Consider the following 19014-nt stretch of genomic DNA (forward strand, 5'->3'; position numbering starts at 1 on the left):
TTTGAGCTTTTATTTTGGACCAAAACGCCCATGAATAGCCGTATTTCGATCCGATCGTCCGAAAATTTTTCCGACAGTTTATTTACCCTAGTTTTACCCTAAAACTACCTTGTAATCAGATTAGATCGAAGAAAAAGGGCCGGAGCTCTTTTCCTCTTTTGGCCGAGAGCATGTTTGTGTGGGGGGAGAGTTTTTCGTTTTCGAAAACTTGTTCTTTCGTACTCGATTTTTGTATTCTGAAGCTTTAATGCTTTGTCTATCGTTAATGAGTTGTATTGTGATCGAGCTAATCGATTTTGTTTGGATTTCTGCTTTGTTTTCTCCGAGGTTCAGTTGAAGGAACTTTGGGTTTCTCAGAGCAATTGTGTGAAGGAAACTTAGACCACGAGGCTGGAGCAACTCGAGGTTAGGGCCACTTACCTATTAGCTAAGACTGCATGATAGGCGTCGATAAATTTGACTTATGCTTTACTTTGATATTGATTATGATGATGAATTAATGTTATGATGTTTTCCATAACTTATGATATTGAGATGTTATTGAATTGTGCGTTTTGACGCGACTTCGAAGTGGAGAATCATTGAACTGGTTATCTTTGATATTTCGGGTTGGAGAAACGACCCTAGGCAAGTCCAAACAGGGGGTTTGAGACTTAGCCATTCGTTTGTATACTTAGACTTTCCCCGGGAATTTCTTTTGGTGGGTTTTTGGAAAATTTAGTAAGAAAATAGAATTTTGAAAACTAGAGACTTTGGGAAACTTAGACTTCGAGAAATAAACTCATAACTTGACTAACTCAATTCGAAACAATTTTTATTAACGAATAAAACATAGGAAAACTAAAGGGGAAAATAATTGCGAAAGACGGGGAAAAGTCGACTTTTGTTGTGGGTTCTGGAGAATTGCTGGACACCAGGGGGGGTGAGCCACGGTGATGATTGAAAGTCAACGAGTACTTTAGTACTCTTGTTGTTGGAGTTGTGTTGTATTGACCGACACTAAACTCTTGGGTTTCGAGATTGGGTTTTGAGCTAAACACTTGCGTTGGGAGGACGATTCGATGTTTGGCTAACCATATTGCATCATGCATCATTCGGGGTTTGTACGATCGAAAGATTGGGCCTCGGTGAAGAACGGGAATGCTTCACGAAGGTTGGGGATTGCCTTCATCGAAGAACACCTGGGTGTATCTTCGGCATAGCGGGAAGAGTGGCACGACCTAGGGTGGTTGGGGCTGATCCGACTATGCATGGGTTTGTAAGTGACACCCGAGCGGAAATGGTTAAACACTAGGCCGGTGTTAGGACTGACTCGATGGTGCCCATCCCACTTGAACTATCCGGATCATATTGAATTGCATTTCACGCATACATTCACTCTGACTGGAATTGTATGCTATTTGAATTACTGAAGCATTGTTAGAGCCAATAACATGCTAGGATTATTTTTATATATATATATATATATATATATATATATATATCAACATATATATCTATACCCTAATCACATGTTGAGTGTATAATTACTTTATTCCGTCACTTTCCTTTTACTCCGCCGCGCAGCTACCGTGTGGAACCCCTGGTTCGGGTGGTGGAGGAGGATGTTCTTACTGGAGAGGTGGATGTTGAGACGGGCTTGACTAGGACGGTGCACAGGACAGTTAGGAGGGAGGTCGTGGACCTGGACACCGAGATGATCACGGTGGATTCCGACTCGGACTCCGACAGCTACTCGCCGAGCGACGAGGAAGAGGAGGAGGAGCTATGAGCGGTACTGGGAGGGTAGGTTAGGCAGCGTCATTTTTTGTGTAGAGCTCTGATTCGTCTTACTTTTGGGACAGGGTAGGTTCCCGATGCATGGGTTTTTGTGTGGTTCGCTTGATGAGGAATCACAGAGAGTCTGTCGGACTATAGGGGTCTTTTGTTTAGGCCATTTTGGAGCCGACTTTCTCTTGGATGACTATACGTAAAACTTTACTTACATTACTGGTTCTGTACATATTTGCCTACGGGCACACTACTTGGGGTCACTGCGAGTGCGCGTGACGGTGACGTGCAGCTAAGGCTGTACATGTATATATGGTTGTATATCGGTTAGTTTAGATGCTGGGTTATGTCTTTATTTTCTATCGCTTTAATTTTAAGGAATCAAACGGAAAAAAAAAATACCTATTTTCCGCATAATGTTTATATATTTTTGTTACTTAAGTGACACCTGGAAATCGGGGTGTTACATTGTGGTATCAGAGCTTAGTTGAGTGTTTTGGGAGTCTTTGGGAAATAGGTCTTCTGTGCTAGGTTGTGTGACTCTGCAAGGAGTGAAAATTGATTGTCTGCAGAACGATTTTTCGTTCTAATTGATTGCATTGTTACGTAATCATATGGAATAGTTTTGGTGCTACTATTCGATTAGGACTAATAGTTTCCTTGGGGTAACAGACGATGGTGAACACGAATCAACTAGCGGAAATGATGGCCACTATGGCTCAGGCGATGACTAATCAAGCAAATGATGTAACACCCCGATTTCGGTGGCGTCACTTTAGTAACTCAAGAATAAAATAAAGCGGAAAAGCAGGTATTTTTTTTTGTTTCTTTTTTTAAATAAAATACTTGTCGAAATAAAGACTCAACCCAATCGCGATTAACAGCGATTAATATACATTACAAATACAGCCCTCGCTGCAACTAAAAACATCGTCACGAGTGTCCTCAAGTGACGTTAAGTAACATCAGATAACTAGAAGTATTGCCCAACGGCAAACAAGTGTGACTCGTAGATAGAGTCGTAAGTTTTATAAATACGGTCCTCCGAAAAGTAAGTTAGCCCATAATGGCTTCCAAAAGATCTCCTACGTCCGACAACTCCCTGTGATCCTCATGGAAGGGAATCACACAAAAAAAGCTAATAGTCGGGGACCTACCCTACCCCAAAATAAGAAATGAAAATCAGAGCTATGACAACGAATCCCCATATGCTACACCCCTAACATCGACCCTCATCCGATCCAGCAAGAAATCCGGGTCCACTTCGAAGGCTCAATAGTAGTCATTTCGCTCCGGGTCCTCCCCGAACGACGAACCATCTTGAATCAGCTGTTGAACGTCTGGCAGCAGGCCGACCGCCCAAACACAAACATACAACCAAAGCCAAGGCGCTAGGGTCAACTCACAGAATATAATAAATAGTACAAGCAACATGTGAAGAATAAGGGGGGTATATATATATGTTGTATATATACTTATATGTTCTGTATTGCCTACCCTAAGGTATATACATGGCATGTTATCAATGCTCCAATAAACAATTCAATATCTACTATCTCAACAGTTCAATAAGCAATATCTCGACAATTCAATAAGCAATATCTCAACAATTCCAAATTGGTGCGCATGTATGCATGCAATGTCAATTCAAACGTCGACCCCAATAAATATGCATGTCGAGTCGATCTAACCCATTGGGTTGAACATAAGGACTCGCACACGCAGCAAATGACAACGCCAAGTCGGTTCGCTAAATGGAGTCGAACATACGGACGTTGCGCGCGTCTAACGACTATCGCCGAATCGATCCAATCCATCCGATTGAACATACGGATCCGCGCGTGTCGAAAGGTTATCGCTGAATCGATCCAATCCATCGGATTGAATATACGGACTCACACGAGTTTAAATGGAAATCGTTGAATCGATCCAATCCATCGGATTGAATGTACGGACTCACGCGTGCCTGAGTGACTACCGCCGAATCGATCCAATCCATCGGATTGAATATAAGGATTCACGCGTGTCAAACGGTTATTGCCGAATCGGTCCAACCCGTCGGGTTGAACATAAGGATTCGCGCCCGCTATGCCGAAGATACACTCTTGGTGTTCTTCATGAAGGCTAGTATATCGACCGTCCCAACCCCAAGTATATGCATGATGCAATAATAATATGGTGCGGAAATCATAAGACAGAAACCAGTAAACGGCCGAAGCCTCTCAGAAAACGGAGACACACGTCTCATATAAGTTTACTCGGCCGAAGCCTCCAGAAAATATTTCGCAGTTCAAAGCGATAAACAATATCCAAGCAATATTCAATAACAAGCAATATTCTATATCAAGCAATATTCAAGTCGAATTTATCGACGCCTATAAATCAATAGCTAGTAAGTAAGTTGCCCTAACCTCGAGTTGTTCTAGTCTCGCGGTGCAGGTCTCCCTCACAAGCTTGTTCAGTCAATCCCAAGGTTTCCACAATTGAACCTTTGAGCAAACAAAGTAATAATGAATCAACACAAGTCGATACAGTCGAAACAATCCTAACTAATGTTCGACAAAGCTCGAGAAGCTTCAGAGTACAACATTTAGGCACGAATGGAAGGGCTTCCCCCGAATGGATGAGTTTTGACTCGATTCAAGTTTTGTACAAAAACACCTTATTCGCTAAAACGTGCATAACTCGAGCTACGGAACTTGGAATGACACGAAACAGGCGCCAAAATTTCGACAATTGAAAGAGCTACGCAATGGCTCAGGTCATAGAGACCCAAAAATTATTTTTGGACACGGTACCCAAGCCAATAGGTTTCGGCCACTATGGAAAATAGGGTTTTTGAACTTTTTCTTCGGTCTAAATCAATTCCTAGGTATTCTTAGGCGATATCTAGGCCAGGGAAACTCTCAGAAAAATTATCGAGTCGAAAACTGTCGCAGGGGTATTTTGGTCATTATTTTTAGCTCGGAAACTCAAAATCAAGATTTCGAAAAACAAATTAGATGAGCTCGATCCTAACGACATTTATAACAACTAATCCTACTAAAGCTAAGCTAAGTCGAGAGTTCTAAGCTAAAAGATTGAGGCTTTGCCCCAAAAATGGGTATTTGAGGTAAAAATTGATTCCGGCGACATTACGGAAAAACTAATCCGATAGAAGTGCTCTTGTGCACGCAGAGAAGATGTTTAGACAGAGAAATCAAGCTATTTGGACAATTTCACAAAAAGCTCCAAACTTTGAGCTCAGAAAAGTCTAGAGAAAATTGACGGAAATGACGATCGAAAGTGAGGGATAGTAACTATACCTCGTAGTCTTCGATTAGCAACGAACTGTGAAGCAAACGGGCAAGAATCGGTGAAAATCTTTTTCCTCTCCTCTCCTCCTTGTGCTCGCGGGTTTGGGGCTGAATGGGTAAAGATTTTTGCAAAATTTTCATTTTCTAGCTACAACCTATATATAGTGAAGGAAATGGAAGATATTTTGCAAAGTTTAGATAAGGATGACTTGGTGGATGGATAAGGATGGATAGATATTTTTGAGAAGATATTTTTGTAAAGATATTTTGTAAAGATATTTTGTAAAGATTAGATAAGGATGACTTGGTGGAGGGATAAGGATGGATAGATATTTTGAGAATATCAGATAAGGATGAATAGATATTTATCAAAGATCGGATAAGGATGAATAGATATTTATCAAAGATATTTTGAGAAGATATTTTGTGAAGATATTTTGTAAACCGGTACAGATTAGTTTAGATATCGGAGGATTTAACTCATAGAGTTAAGATAAAAATATAAGAGTGATTCCGATATTTTTCCTGCGCATTCCTCTGTGAATTCTAAGATAGGTTTTGGCGACAGAATTCCAAAACTCAAAAGAGATTTTCTTGGAATTAAGGTAAACAATCAAAAGTCGGTGTAAATCTATTTTACCCGAAAAGTTACTTTTTGCAGTGAATGTCGGATGAGAAAACTTCTCTCTGAAGAAAGATGAGAAACATCAAGAGAAATAGGTGTACGCGTGTGGAATCTTCGTTTGAAGCTCCGAATAGAAAAAGTCTTCATCATCGGTTGATTTTAGGTTTCTTGAACTATCAGGGTTTTAGTTTCGGCAAACTTCCGAGGATTGGAATCGGACGTTCGTACATCCTAGAGTTTTGCCTTGAAACGATTGTCATATAAGGATTAAGAGAAGTTCTAACATTTCTCTGAAGATTTTTGGAATTAGTTTCCATCGTGTCTTTAAGTGTAAACTAGCTATTTACTAGTGTTTTTGCCCTAGGTTTAAGCGTATATCGATCGTGCTATAACTTTTATCGATTTTGATGAAATCCTTAGACTTAAAAACTTGGGCCTTACAAATGACAATGCTCAGAGGCGTGCTGCGGAGGAAGCGCGTGAACAACACCAGCGTTAGAGGGAGGTGACTCTGGATCAGAACAAGGGGTTGAATGATTTCAGGAGACAGGATCCACCTAAGTTTTTGGGAGGTACTGACCCGGACAAAGCGGATCTCTGGATTGAGGAAATAGAGAAGATCTTTGGTGTGTTACAGACTGCTGAGCGAGCCAAGGTGGGGAAGGCAACCTTTCTGCTGTTGGGTGATGCTGAGTACTGGTGGAGAGGCGCCAGAGGGATTGTGGAAGCAAACCATGTTGAGGTGAACTGAAATTCTTTTCGTACTGCTTTTCTCGAGAAGTATTTTCCTGACAGTGCTCGTGACGAGCGTGAATCACAGTTTCTGACTCTTCGACAAGGGAGCATGACCATTCCGGAGTATGCTGCTAAGTTGGAGTCTTTGGCAAAACATTTTCGATTTTTCTGTGACCAAGTTGATGAGCCCTATATGTGCAAGCGCTTTGTGAGGGGATTGAGAGCTGATATTGAGGACTCAGTGAGACCGTTAGGGATCATGAGATTTCAGGCATTGGTTGAGAAAGCAACAGAGGTTGAGTTGATGAAGAATAGGAGATTGAACAGGGCTGGAGTATGAGGACCAGTGAGGTCAACACCACAGAATTTTCAAGGAAGAGGAAGATTTCAGACGAAGAAGCCGTATCAACGTCCTGCGGGGAGAGGGTTTACCCCAGGATCTTACAAGCCGATGGCTGCTGCTGCTACTTCTGGAGGGTCGGGAAACCGTACCCCAAACCGTGATGTGACCTGTTTCAGATGTGGAGCGGTCGGGCACTATGCAAACAGCTGCACGATGCCACCAAGATGCTACAACTGCAATCGACCCGGGCATCTGGCTGTGGATTGCAAGGCACCGAAGGCTGAACCGTCTGTGAATGCTGTTAGTGGAAAGCGCCCAGCTGCGAGGGGAAGAGTGTATACAATGGATGGTGAAGAGGCTGAAGGAGTGGATGGCTAGATCAGAGGGGAATGTGAAATCGACGGTAATCTTCTAACTGTACTCTTTGATTCTGGTGCAACTCATTCTTTTGTCTCTAAGGATTGCGTATCAAGACTGAATCTGCCTATTACTGCTTTGAGTTTTGATCTTATGGTAACTACACCTGCTAGGACCCTAATTGCTAATACCGCATGCATGCACTGTTCAGTAGTATATAGAGATAGAACTTTTCATGCCAATCTAGTATGTTTACCCCTTAAAAACTTAGATGTAATCCTAGGGATGGATTGGTTATCCCACTACCATTGTCTTTTGGACTGTAGTCGAAAGAAAGTGGTGTTCCCAGACTCGGATCTCTTCGAGTATCTTTCTACTAACCACATTAGTGCATCGCTGAGCGAGGGCACTCAGAAGTACTTTTCATTACTAAGTCTGGAGGGGAGGAAGAATTCGGATGTTCATGGCATTCCGGTGGTTCGAGACTTTGCTGATGTTTTTCCTGGAGATGTACCTGGACTACCGCCAGTACGCGATGTAGAGTTTGTGATCGACATTGTACCCGGAACCGGACCGATTTTGATTGCACCTTACCGTATGGCACCTGCAGAGTTAGTAGAGTTGAAATCTCAGTTGGAGGATCTTTCGGCAAAAGGATTCATTCGACCAAGTGTTTCACCGTGGGGAGCGCCAGTGCTTTTAGTCAAGAAGAAAGACGGGAAGTCGAGATTATGTGTGGACTATCGACAACTAAACAAGGCGACGATCAAGAATAGATACCCGTTACCGAGGATAGATGATTTGATGGATCAATTACGAGGGGCTGCCGTATTTTCCAAGATAGACTTGAAGTCAGGCTATCATCAAATCAGAGTGAAGACTGAGGATATACCGAAGACTGCTTTCAGAACACGTTACGAACACTACGAGTACCTAGTGATGCCGTTTGGAGTGACGAATGCACCTGCTGTTTTCATGGATTACATGAACCGCATCTTTCATGAATTCTTAGATCGGTTTGTGGTGGTGTTTATTGATGACATACTGATATATTCGAGAAACGCGAAGGAACATGAAGGACATTTGTGCCAAGTTTTACAAGTGTTGAGAGAGAAAAAGTTGTTTGCGAACCCTTCCAAGTGTGAATTCTGGCTGGAGGAAGTCAATTTCTTAGGCCATGTTATCTCAAAGGAAGGCATAGTTGTGGATCCAGCGAAAGTGGAGACTGTTTTGGCTTGGGAACAACCGAAGACAGTGACAGAGATCAGAAGTTTTGTGGGTTTAGCCGGATATTATAGACGCTTCATTGAGGGATTTGCCAAGATTGTTGGACCTTTGACTCAACTAACGATGAAGGATCAACCTTTTGCATGGACTGAGGCGTGTGAATCAAGTTTTCAGACACTGAAGGAACGTTTGACGACGTCACCTGTGCTTATTTTGCCACAACCGGAGGAACCTTATGAGGTATATTGTGATGCTTCACATCAAGGCTTGGGATGTGTACTGATGCAACATCGGAAAGTGGTGTCTTATGCTTCGAGACAGTTGAAGACTCACGAGAAGAACTACCCGACTCACGATTTGGAGTTAGCTGCCATTGTGTTTTCGCTTAAAATCTGGAGGCATTATCTCTATGGTTGTACTTTCACGATATTTAGCGATCACAAGAGTCTTAAATACTTGTTCGATCAGAAGGAGCTGAACATGAGGCAACGAAGATGGATGGAGTTTATCAAGGACTACGAGTTTACGCTGCAATATCACCCTGGGAAGGCAAATGTAGTTGCTGACGCTTTGAGTAGGAAGATGCATATCTCGTCAATGATGGTTAAAGAGCTAGAGTTGTTGGAACAATTTCGAGATATGAGTTTAAGTGTGACACCGTCTGAGGGAAAGTTGAAGTTCGGAATGATCAGAATCGCCAGTGGACTGATGGGAGATATTAGAGAGCAACAACTGCAAGATGCGTTTCTGCTAGAGAAGAGGAACTTAGTAATTCAAGGGAAAGACCCGGAGTTCAAGATAGGAACTGACAATATCCTACGATGCAAGGACAGAGTTTGTGTACCCAACAATCCAGAATTGAGAAGGCTAATCATGGATGAAGGACACAAGAGCAAATGGAGCATTCATCCTGGAATGACAAAGATGTATCAAGATTTGAAACTGAATTTTTGGTGGCCGGGAATGAAGAAACAAGTGGCCGAGTATGTAGCTGCATGTTTGACTTGTCAGAAGGCTAAGGTAGAGCATCAGAGACCTGCTGGTATGTTACAGAGTTTAGACGTGCCAGAATGGAAATGGGATAGCATATCCATGGATTTTGTGGTAGCTTTGCCAAGAACACAGAAGAAACACGATTCGATTTGGGTAATTGTGGATCGTTTAACCAGGTCAGCGCATTTTCTACCAGTGAGAACTACCTACAACGTGGAAAAGTTAGCTGAGATTTATGTGTCTGAGATTGTGAAACTACACGGAGTTCCGACGAGTATTGTGTCTGATCGGGATCCAAAGTTTACTTCGCACTTTTGGGGAGCTCTTCATGATGCGTTAGGAACCAAGTTGAGTTTAAGTTCGGCGTATCATCCACAAACTGATGGGCAAACAGAGAGAACTATTCAGTCGTTAGAGGATCTACTACGTGCTTGTGTCTTAGACAACAGGGGAAGCTGGGATGATCTTCTGCCATTGACCGAATTTACATACAACAATAGTTTTCATGCGAGCATTGGGATGGCACCGTATGAGGCTTTGTATGGTCGAAAGTGTAGGACACCGTTGTGTTGGTATCAAGATGGGGAGAGTTTGTTGATTGGGCCAGAATTGCTGCAACAGACGACTGAGAAGGTTAAGCAGATCAGAGAAAAGATGAGAGCTTCACAGAGCAGACAGAAGAGTTATGCTGATCAGCGGCGCAGAACCCTAGAGTTTGAAGAGGGCGACCATGTGTTTCTACGAGTAACTCAGACTTTGGGAGTTAGACGAGCTATTAAGTCAAGGAAGCTCACGCCAAAGTTTATTGGACCTTACCAAATCACTCGACGTGTTGGACCAGTTGCGTATCAGATTGCGCTTCCACCGTTTCTTTCCAACATTCACGATGTATTTCATGTGTCGCAGTTGAGGAAGTACATTTCAGACCCGACTCATGTAATCGAGCCAGACAATGTTGAACTGAAGGATGATTTGACCTTTGAGGCACCGCCAGTGAGTATTGGGGATAGAAGAGTGAAACAGCTGAGAGGGAAGCAGATTGCATTAGTGAAAGTGATATGGAACAACGATACGGGAGACGCTACATGGGAATTGGAAGACAAGATCAAGGAACTGTATCCCGGACTTTTGCAAGAACTCTAAGTTTCGAGGACGAAACTTTCTTGTTGGAGGGGAGTATTGTAAGACCTGGATTTACAGAACAAGTTTAATTTCCGACTCACGCGTAGAATCAGTGTAAGCGTGACAGGAGTTTGATGTTTGGGAAAGATTAATGAAGAAGAAAGTTCAGGAATTGCTTGAGGAATGTTTCATAGTTGTTTTAGGAGTTAGTGCGAGTCGTCTGCACACCTGCCTTATGGCGAGAGTATCCAGAATAGGCTAATTTCGCTTTTAAAGCAACGTTTAAGTGAGATTTCAAATCCTTGGAAAAATAAGAAGTTCTCTTTATTTTTCCTTCGACCAGTGTTTCATTTCGGAACCCTGGACTGTACGCACGATAGTATTCACTTCTCGGAAGTCCGACGACGCTAATTTCTTTGCTTCAAAACCCTAAATTCAATCACTGAATGAAGACTTTTTCTATTCGGAGCTTTTAACGAAGTTTCCGTTCGCGTTGCCAGATTTGTTTCGATGTTTCCAATCTTTCTTCAGAACGAAGTTTTGTCGTCTGACCTTCACAGCAAAAAGTAGTTTTTCGGGACAGATTAACTTACACCGCTTTCGGGGTTTTAGAGATCGTTTTTCCCTAATTATAGAGATTTGTTTTGAGTTCTGGAATTCTGTCGCCAGAATCTCGCTTAGAATTCACCGATGAACGAGCTGCAAAAATCAAAATCGCGAAATTTTCATTTTCCCGCGATTTCACCTTCCTATAAATAGTTGAAAAATCAAAATATCTTCACATTTTCTTCCATTAGAGCCGCGAGTTTGAGGAGAGAAAGGAGGAAGGAGATTTTCGCCGAAACTCGACCGATCTTCGAGCTGTTTGTCCCTACTTCAAGGTATCGAGGTAACTAGCTTGATTCTTACCTCTGATCATTGTTTCTACTGCGTTTCTATATCTCTTTCTGTGCTCAAAGTTTCGAGCTTTTCGTAAAACTACCCGTTTTTCTTGATTTTTTGCTTGGGATATCTTCTGTACTTGCCCAAGAGCCTAGAACACTCGTCGTTGTTCGCCGATTTTGATCGAGTTGTCAAGGATCCGAAAAACTGATTCAAAACCCTTTTTGTGCACATATCGAAACTTTAATGTTGAAAAGTCGCAATCCGACTTCGTGCCTTTAGGATTAGTTGCTACAAATGTTGTTAGGAACATCGCTATCAAATTTTTTTTCCGAAGTTTTAACTTTGAGGTTTTGAGCTTTTATTTTGGACCAAAACGCCCCTGAATAGCCGTATTTCGATCCGATCGTCCGAAAATTTCTCCGACAGTTTCTTTACCCTAGTTTTACCCTAAAATTACCTTGTAATCAGATTAGATCGAAGAAAAAGGGCCGGAGCTCTTTTCCTCTTTTGGCCGAGAGCATGTTTGTGTGGGGGGGGGGAGTTTTTCGTTTTCGAAAACTTGTTCTTTCGTACTCGATTGTTGTATTCTGAAGCTTTAATGCTTTGTCTATCGATAATGAGTTGTATTGTGATCGAGCTAATCGATTTTGTTTGGATTTCTGCTTTGTTTTCTCTGAGGTTCAGTTGAAGGAACTTTGGGTTTCTCAGAGCAATTGTGTGAAGGAAACTTAGACCACGAGGCTGGAGCAACTCGAGGTTAGGGCAACTTACCTATTAGCTAAGACTGCATGATAGGCGTCGATAAATTCGACTTATGCTTTACTTTGATATTGATTATGATGATGAATTAATGTTATGATGTTTTCCATAACTTATGATATTGAGATGTTATTGAATTGTGCGTTTTGACTCGACTTCGGAGTGGAGAATCATTGAACTGGTTATCTTTGATATTTCGGGTTGGAGAAACGACCCTAGGCAAGTCCAAACAGGGGGTTTGAGACTTAGCCATTCGTTTGTATACTTAGACTTTCCCCGGGAATTTCTTTTGGTGGGTTTTTGGAAAATTTAGTAAGAAAATAGAATTTTGAAAACTAGAGACTTTGGGAAACTTAGACTTCGAGAAATAAACTCATAACTTGACTAACTCAATTCGAAACAATTTTTATTAACGAATAAAACATAGGAAAACTAAAGGGGAAAATAATTGCGAAAGACGGGGAAAAGTCGACTTTTGTTGTGGGTTCTGGAGAATTGCTGGACACCAGGGGGGGTGAGCCACGGTGATGATTGAAAGTCAACGAGTACTTTAGTACTCTTGTTGTTGGAGTTGTGTTGTATTGACCGACACTAAACTCTTGGGTTTCGAGATTGGGTTTTGAGCTAAACACTTGCGTTGGGAGGACGATTCGATGTTTGGCTAACCATATTGCATCATGCATCATTCGGGGTTTGTACGATCGAAAGATTGGGCCTCGGTGAAGAACGGGAATGCTTCACGAAGGTTGGGGATTGCCTTCATCGAAGAACACCTGGGTGTATCTTCGGCATAGCGGGCAGAGTGGCACGACCTAGGGTGGTTGGGGCTGATCCGACTATGCATGGGTTTGTAAGTGACACCCGAGCGGAAATGGTTAAACACTAGGCCGGTGTTAGGGTTGACTCGATGGTGCCCATCCCACTTGAACTATCCGGATCATATTGGATTGCATTTCACGCATACATTCACTCTGACTGGAATTGTATGCTATTTGAATTACTGAAGCATTGTTAGAGCCAATAACATGATAGGATTATTTATTTATATATATATATATATATATATATCAACAAATATATCTATACCCTAATCACATGTTGAGTGTATAATTACTTTATTCCGTGAGTTGACCCTAGAGCTTTGGCTTTGGTTTCATGTTTGTGTTTGGGCGGTCAGCCTGCTGCCAGATGTCGATGGCGAACTGGTTTTCGATGGTCTCTCCCTCGGGGGGGATCAGGTATGAGTTGGTGGACCGTCATGCCCCCACCGCTTGGGTGATCGATGTTGTGGGTCACCGAGCGACGTACCGGGGAAGGGTCATGGAGGACCGGACAGACAAGCGTGGACGTTTGACGAAGGAAGTGCTACGACGCATGGAGCTGAGCTTTGACTTGCCGCCTTCAGTTCGCTGTGGACCAGGTACTGGTCGAGGACCACCTGCACCACCTCCGACTTCATCTTCTTCCGACGACGAGGACCCAGCCGAGATCGAGGTTGATGTTGCTACACCTGTTGCGCCACCTCCTGCTACTGCTATCGATCCTACGACGTGGCGTCGTCCTCGAGGCTCGTGGAGCCGAAGAGGGAGTCTGTTGTTCCATCTGCCTCACGTCGCTTTCCTTTTACTCCACCGCGCGGCTACCGTGTGGAACCCCTGGTTCGGGTGCTGGAGGAGGATGTTCTTACTGGAGAGGTGGATGTTGAGACGGGCTTGACTAGGACGGTGCGCAGGACAGTTAGGAGGGAGGTCGTGGACCTGGACACCGAGATGATCACGGTGGATTCCGACTTGGACTCCGACAGCAGTGGGGACAGCTACTCGCCGAGCGACGAGGGAGAGGAGGAGGAGCTATGAGCGGTACTGGGAGGGTAGGTTAGGCAGCGTCATTTTTTGTGTAGACCTCTGATTCGTCTTACTTTTGGGATAGAGTATGTTCCCGATGCATGGCTTTTTGTGTGGTTCGCTTGATGAGGAATCACAGAGAGTCTGTCGGACTATAGGGGTCTTTTGTTTAGGCCATTTTGGAGCCGACTTTCTCTTGGATGACTATACGTAAAACTTTACTTACATTACTGGTTCTGTACATATTTGCCTACGGGCACACTACTTGGGGTCACTGCGAGTGCGCTTGACGGTGACGTGCAGCTAAGGTTGTACATGTATATATGGTTGTATATCGGTTAGTTTAGATGCTGGGTTATGTCTTTATTTTCTATCGCTTTAATTTTAAGGAATCAAACGGAAAAAAAAATACCTGTTTTCCGCGTAAAGTTTATATTTTTTTGTTACTTAAGTGACACCTGGAAATCGGGGTGTTACATTAGGAATCTGTGAATTAGTTATCGCTTAGTTAATTAATTCTCACGAACTAGGAAACTAATAACAAGAATTGATCTTTAGATACCCATGATTGAGCAGCGATATACTGAACAAAGGGATTCGTCCGTCTTTACTTGATTATATTAATCTGTTTTTACTTTCTGCTAGTCTTTGAAACTGAATCACAAAACCCCCCTTTGAGTGTGTGTGCGTTTGTGCGTTTTTAGTATTGAATCTGTGTCAAAACGATAATCCTTGGGAAATGACCTAGGAGTCACTTCCTAGTTACTACAGTTTTCTTAATTAATTATTTGTATCGGGTACGGCCTCGATCAACTACCCCAACTGAAGATAGAGGAAGGGAGAATATGTGGAGAATGACAGGTTGGAAAGAAAACCAAGGTTCCACATAAGAAGTTACAACATGTTGCTACAACTAGGACATTGGAACTTCTTCATATGGATCTCATGGGACCAATGCAGGTAGAAAGCATTGGAGGAAAAAGGTATGCTTTTGTTTGTGTAGATGATTTTTCAAGATATACCTGGGTAAATTTTATTGCAGAAAAATCAGACACATTTGATGTGTTCAAGGAACTAAGTCAGTAAATTTAGAGGCAGAAGGGATATGGAATTGTGAGGATTCGAAGTGATCATGGCAAAGAGTTTGAAAACATAATGTTTTCAGATTATTGTGCTAGTGAATGTATTAGTCATGAGTTCTCAACTCCGATTACACCTCAACAAAATGGACTGGTAGAAATGAAGAATATAACTCTGCAAAAATTAGTAAGGGTTATGATGCATGCTAAAAGACTTCCATATCACTTTTGGGCTGAAGCTATGAACACAGCTTGCTATATTCACAATCGTGTGACTATCCGATTTGGAACCGCCTCAACTCTGTATGAGTATGAAAAGGAAGAAAGCCAATTGTTAAACACTTCCATGTCTTTGCTAGTAAATGCTACATTCTAGCTTATCGTGAGCAGAGAAAGAAAATGGATCCAAGGAGTGATGAAGGCATTTTTCTGGGGTATTCTACAAACAGCAAAGCTTATAGAGTGTCGATGACAACTTGGAAGACATGAAGATCAGAGAGGAGGTTGTAGATGATCCTTTACCTCAGCTAGCTGTTGACATACCAAATGTCTCAGACATTCGGTCAGACAGTGAATCTGAAGAAGAGAATGAAAGTTTTACCCCTCAGAATAAAGGACCCTCTATTAGAATACATAAGATTCATCCTAAGGAAAACATCATAGGGGATCTTAATGAAGGTGTTATTACTAGATCCAGAGAAGTCATTTCCAATGGTTGTTTCATCTCCAAAATTGAACTTAAAAACATCAAGGAGGCTTTAACAGATGAATATTGGATCAATGCTATGCAAGAGGAACTAGCTCAGTTCAAGAGGAATGAGGTATGGAACTTAGTTCCCAGGCCTGATGGAGTAAATGTCATAGGTACCAAGTGGATTTTCAGGAACAAGTTTGATGAGAATGGTACTGTTACCAGAAACAAGGCCAAATTGGTAGCTCAAGGATACACCCAGATTGAAGGAGTAGATTTTGATGAAACTTTCGCTCTAGTTTCTAGATTGGAATCAATCAAACTTTTGCTAGGAGTGGCATGTCTATTGAAGTTCAGACTGTATCAAATGGATGTTAAAAGTGCTTTCTTAAATGGATATCTGAATGAAGAAGTTTATGTTGAACAACCAAAAGGGTTCATTGATTAATCCTATCTAGAACATGTGTACATGTTAAAAAAGACACTTTATGGGTTGAAGCAAGCACCAAGAGCTTGGTCTGAAAGACTCACTGAATTTATGACAAATAATGGGTATAGCAAACGTGAACTTGACAAGACTATGTTTGTGAAGAATGCCAAGGGAAAGCTGATGATTGCTCAAATATATGTTGATGACATTGTTTTAGAGGGATGTCAGACCAGATGGTAGAACATTTTGTCAATCAGATGAAATATGAGTTTGAAATGAGTATGGTTGGTGAACTGAATTACTTCTTGGGGCTACAAGTAAAGCAAATGGAAGATTCAACTTTTATCTCTCAAAGCATGTATGCTAAGGAGCTAGTCAAAAAGTTTGATCTTGAAAATGTTGAACATAAAAGAACTCCTGCAACCACTCATATCAAACTGACAAAGGATGATAGAGGAATTGATGTTGATCAAAGCTTATATAGAAGCATGACTGGAAGCCTATTATATCTCACTGCAAGTAGACCGGATATTGCCTTTGCAACTGGTGTGTGTGCCAGGTATCAAGCTGCACCTAAAGAGAGTCATCTCACTCAAGTCAAAAGGATCATCAAGTATATTAGTGGAACTATTGACTATGGTATATCTTATGCTCACAACACTAATTCAAAGTTGATAGGGTATTGTGATGCAGATTGGGCAGGAAATGCGGATGACAGAAAAAGCACTTATGCAGGATGTTTCCTTTTGGGGAATAATCTTATATCTTGGTTCAGCAAGAAGCAAAATTGTGTCTCTTTATCAACTGCTGAAGCTGAATATATAGCAGCTGGAAGTGGATGTACTCAACTGTTATGGATGAAGCAGATGTTGAAAGAATACAATGTCGTACAAGATGTTATGACATTGTACTGTGACAACCTAAGTGCTATCAATATCTCTAAAAATCCAATACAACATAGCAGAACTAAGCACATTGATATTCGTCATCATTTTATTAGAGAATTAGTAGAAGAGAAAGTTATTGTACTTGAGCATGTGGAAACTGAATTGCAGTTGGCAGATATTTTTACAAAGGCATTGGATGCGGCTCAATTTGAAAAGTTAAGAGGGAAATTAGGAATTTGTGTAATAACTGACTTATAGCAGTTATTGACACATGTCAAGGGCAACGACTACTTTTTCCCTTATTTAACTGGCCTTGATTGCTGTTTGGAAGTCATCTGATGACCTGAGGTTTATTCTATGTTTATCGAGTCCTTCTTGTTTCTTTCTTTTCCTTTTTGAGTCCTTTATTGAGTTTTAAGTCAAGTTGAGTCCCTTTTTATTTCATAATTGCATCTGCATTAGTTTAGGTGTTTTTAATCAATTTATTTAGTCTTTTTATTAGTTTAGTTAGAGAGTAATTCCTATGGTCAGTTTTGAGCTGAAGTTCTTTGAATTCATGAGTGTTGATGAGATTTTGGGGGTTTTTGTTTGCTGGATTGAATGTGGGATTGAGGAAATATCCATTAATGAGAAGTTTTCAGGAGTTACATGGTTGTTATCATAGAGTTTTTGAGATGCTATTCAGGTTTGATAGACTCTTGATGGCTAATGATGATGGTTGAAGGCAAAATAATGAGCAATGATGATTGTTGAACAGGAGGTTACAAAGCTGCTGAAAAACTGCTGAAGACCACGCATGTGCGCCCCTCAGGCCACGCACATGCGTGGTGGTTCTGTATGAGGAAGGGGCTGGAACGTGAAGACCACGCATGTGCGCCGTTATGGCCACGCACATGCGTGGTAAACAGACTTAAAAGCTGAAAATTGACAGATTGGCCACGCATGTGCGTGGTGGAGACCCCGCACATGCGTGGTGGCAAAATTTGATGCTGCGAATTGTGCGATTTTGAGCGTCTTGCCCACGCATGTGCGTGGTGGAGACCCCGCACATGCGTGGATTACCGCTGGAAACTCTATAAATAGGGATTTTGTTATTTCTTTTGGGTATCTTGTAACTTTTTGAACAAAACTTAGAGGTTTAGGTTCTGGGAGCTTGTGGGAGGCTTCTTGGCCCTCTTCTTTCAGGTTTTTATTCCTTAAGTTTGCATTATGAATTCCCTAGCCTTGCTTGGCTAGTTTCTCTTTGTACTTTGGGTGAAGTGAACCTTTGTTCTGATTATGGTTTAAACTTTTATTTTCTTATATGAATAAAGTTTCTTTTCCATGTATCTTTTCTCTGAATCAATATTCTCTTGAGTGCACACAAGTGTTTTGCTTTCTTCTTGCACAACGGAAGTTGGTGAGGATTAAGGGACTTGGGATTAGATTGATTTGTTTGCTATCACTTAGGAATAAGGGTAGAAACTTATTGTGTTGGCCTGAACTTATAAACTTCATTCTTCAATTGAATTGACTAGGCACTAAGGAATTAGGTTTGGCAAATGAAATTGAATGATTTACTTGATTAAGGAATTAACAAGTAGAGGTAGCGGCTACATCACCATGGATAAGGATTCTAAACTTCATATAAGAACTTGATTTGAGAACCATAATTGGACTAGGTGGAGCTTTGCCCAGGGTACTTCTTTATCTGAATTATAATTCTTTCTCTTCATCACAAGTGTGTTAAACACAACAAACCCTCAAACTTATATTGCTTTCTTTTTCACATTCTGAACACAAAACTCTTAGAAGCAATTGATGAACAACTATCCCTGTGGTTCGACAATCTTTTGTATTACTTCGAACAATCCGTACACTTGCGGAATTGCTATCAAGTTTTTGGCGCCGTTGCCGGGGATAGTTTTGTTTTGTTGATTGATTCTTGAGTTTTATTGTTTGGAATTTTTTTTTACCATTGCTTCATTGAAT

The sequence above is a fragment of the Lotus japonicus genome, chromosome 4 (genome assembly GCF_012489685.1).
Source record: "Lotus japonicus ecotype B-129 chromosome 4, LjGifu_v1.2".
Lineage (NCBI taxonomy): Eukaryota > Viridiplantae > Streptophyta > Magnoliopsida > Fabales > Fabaceae > Lotus > Lotus japonicus.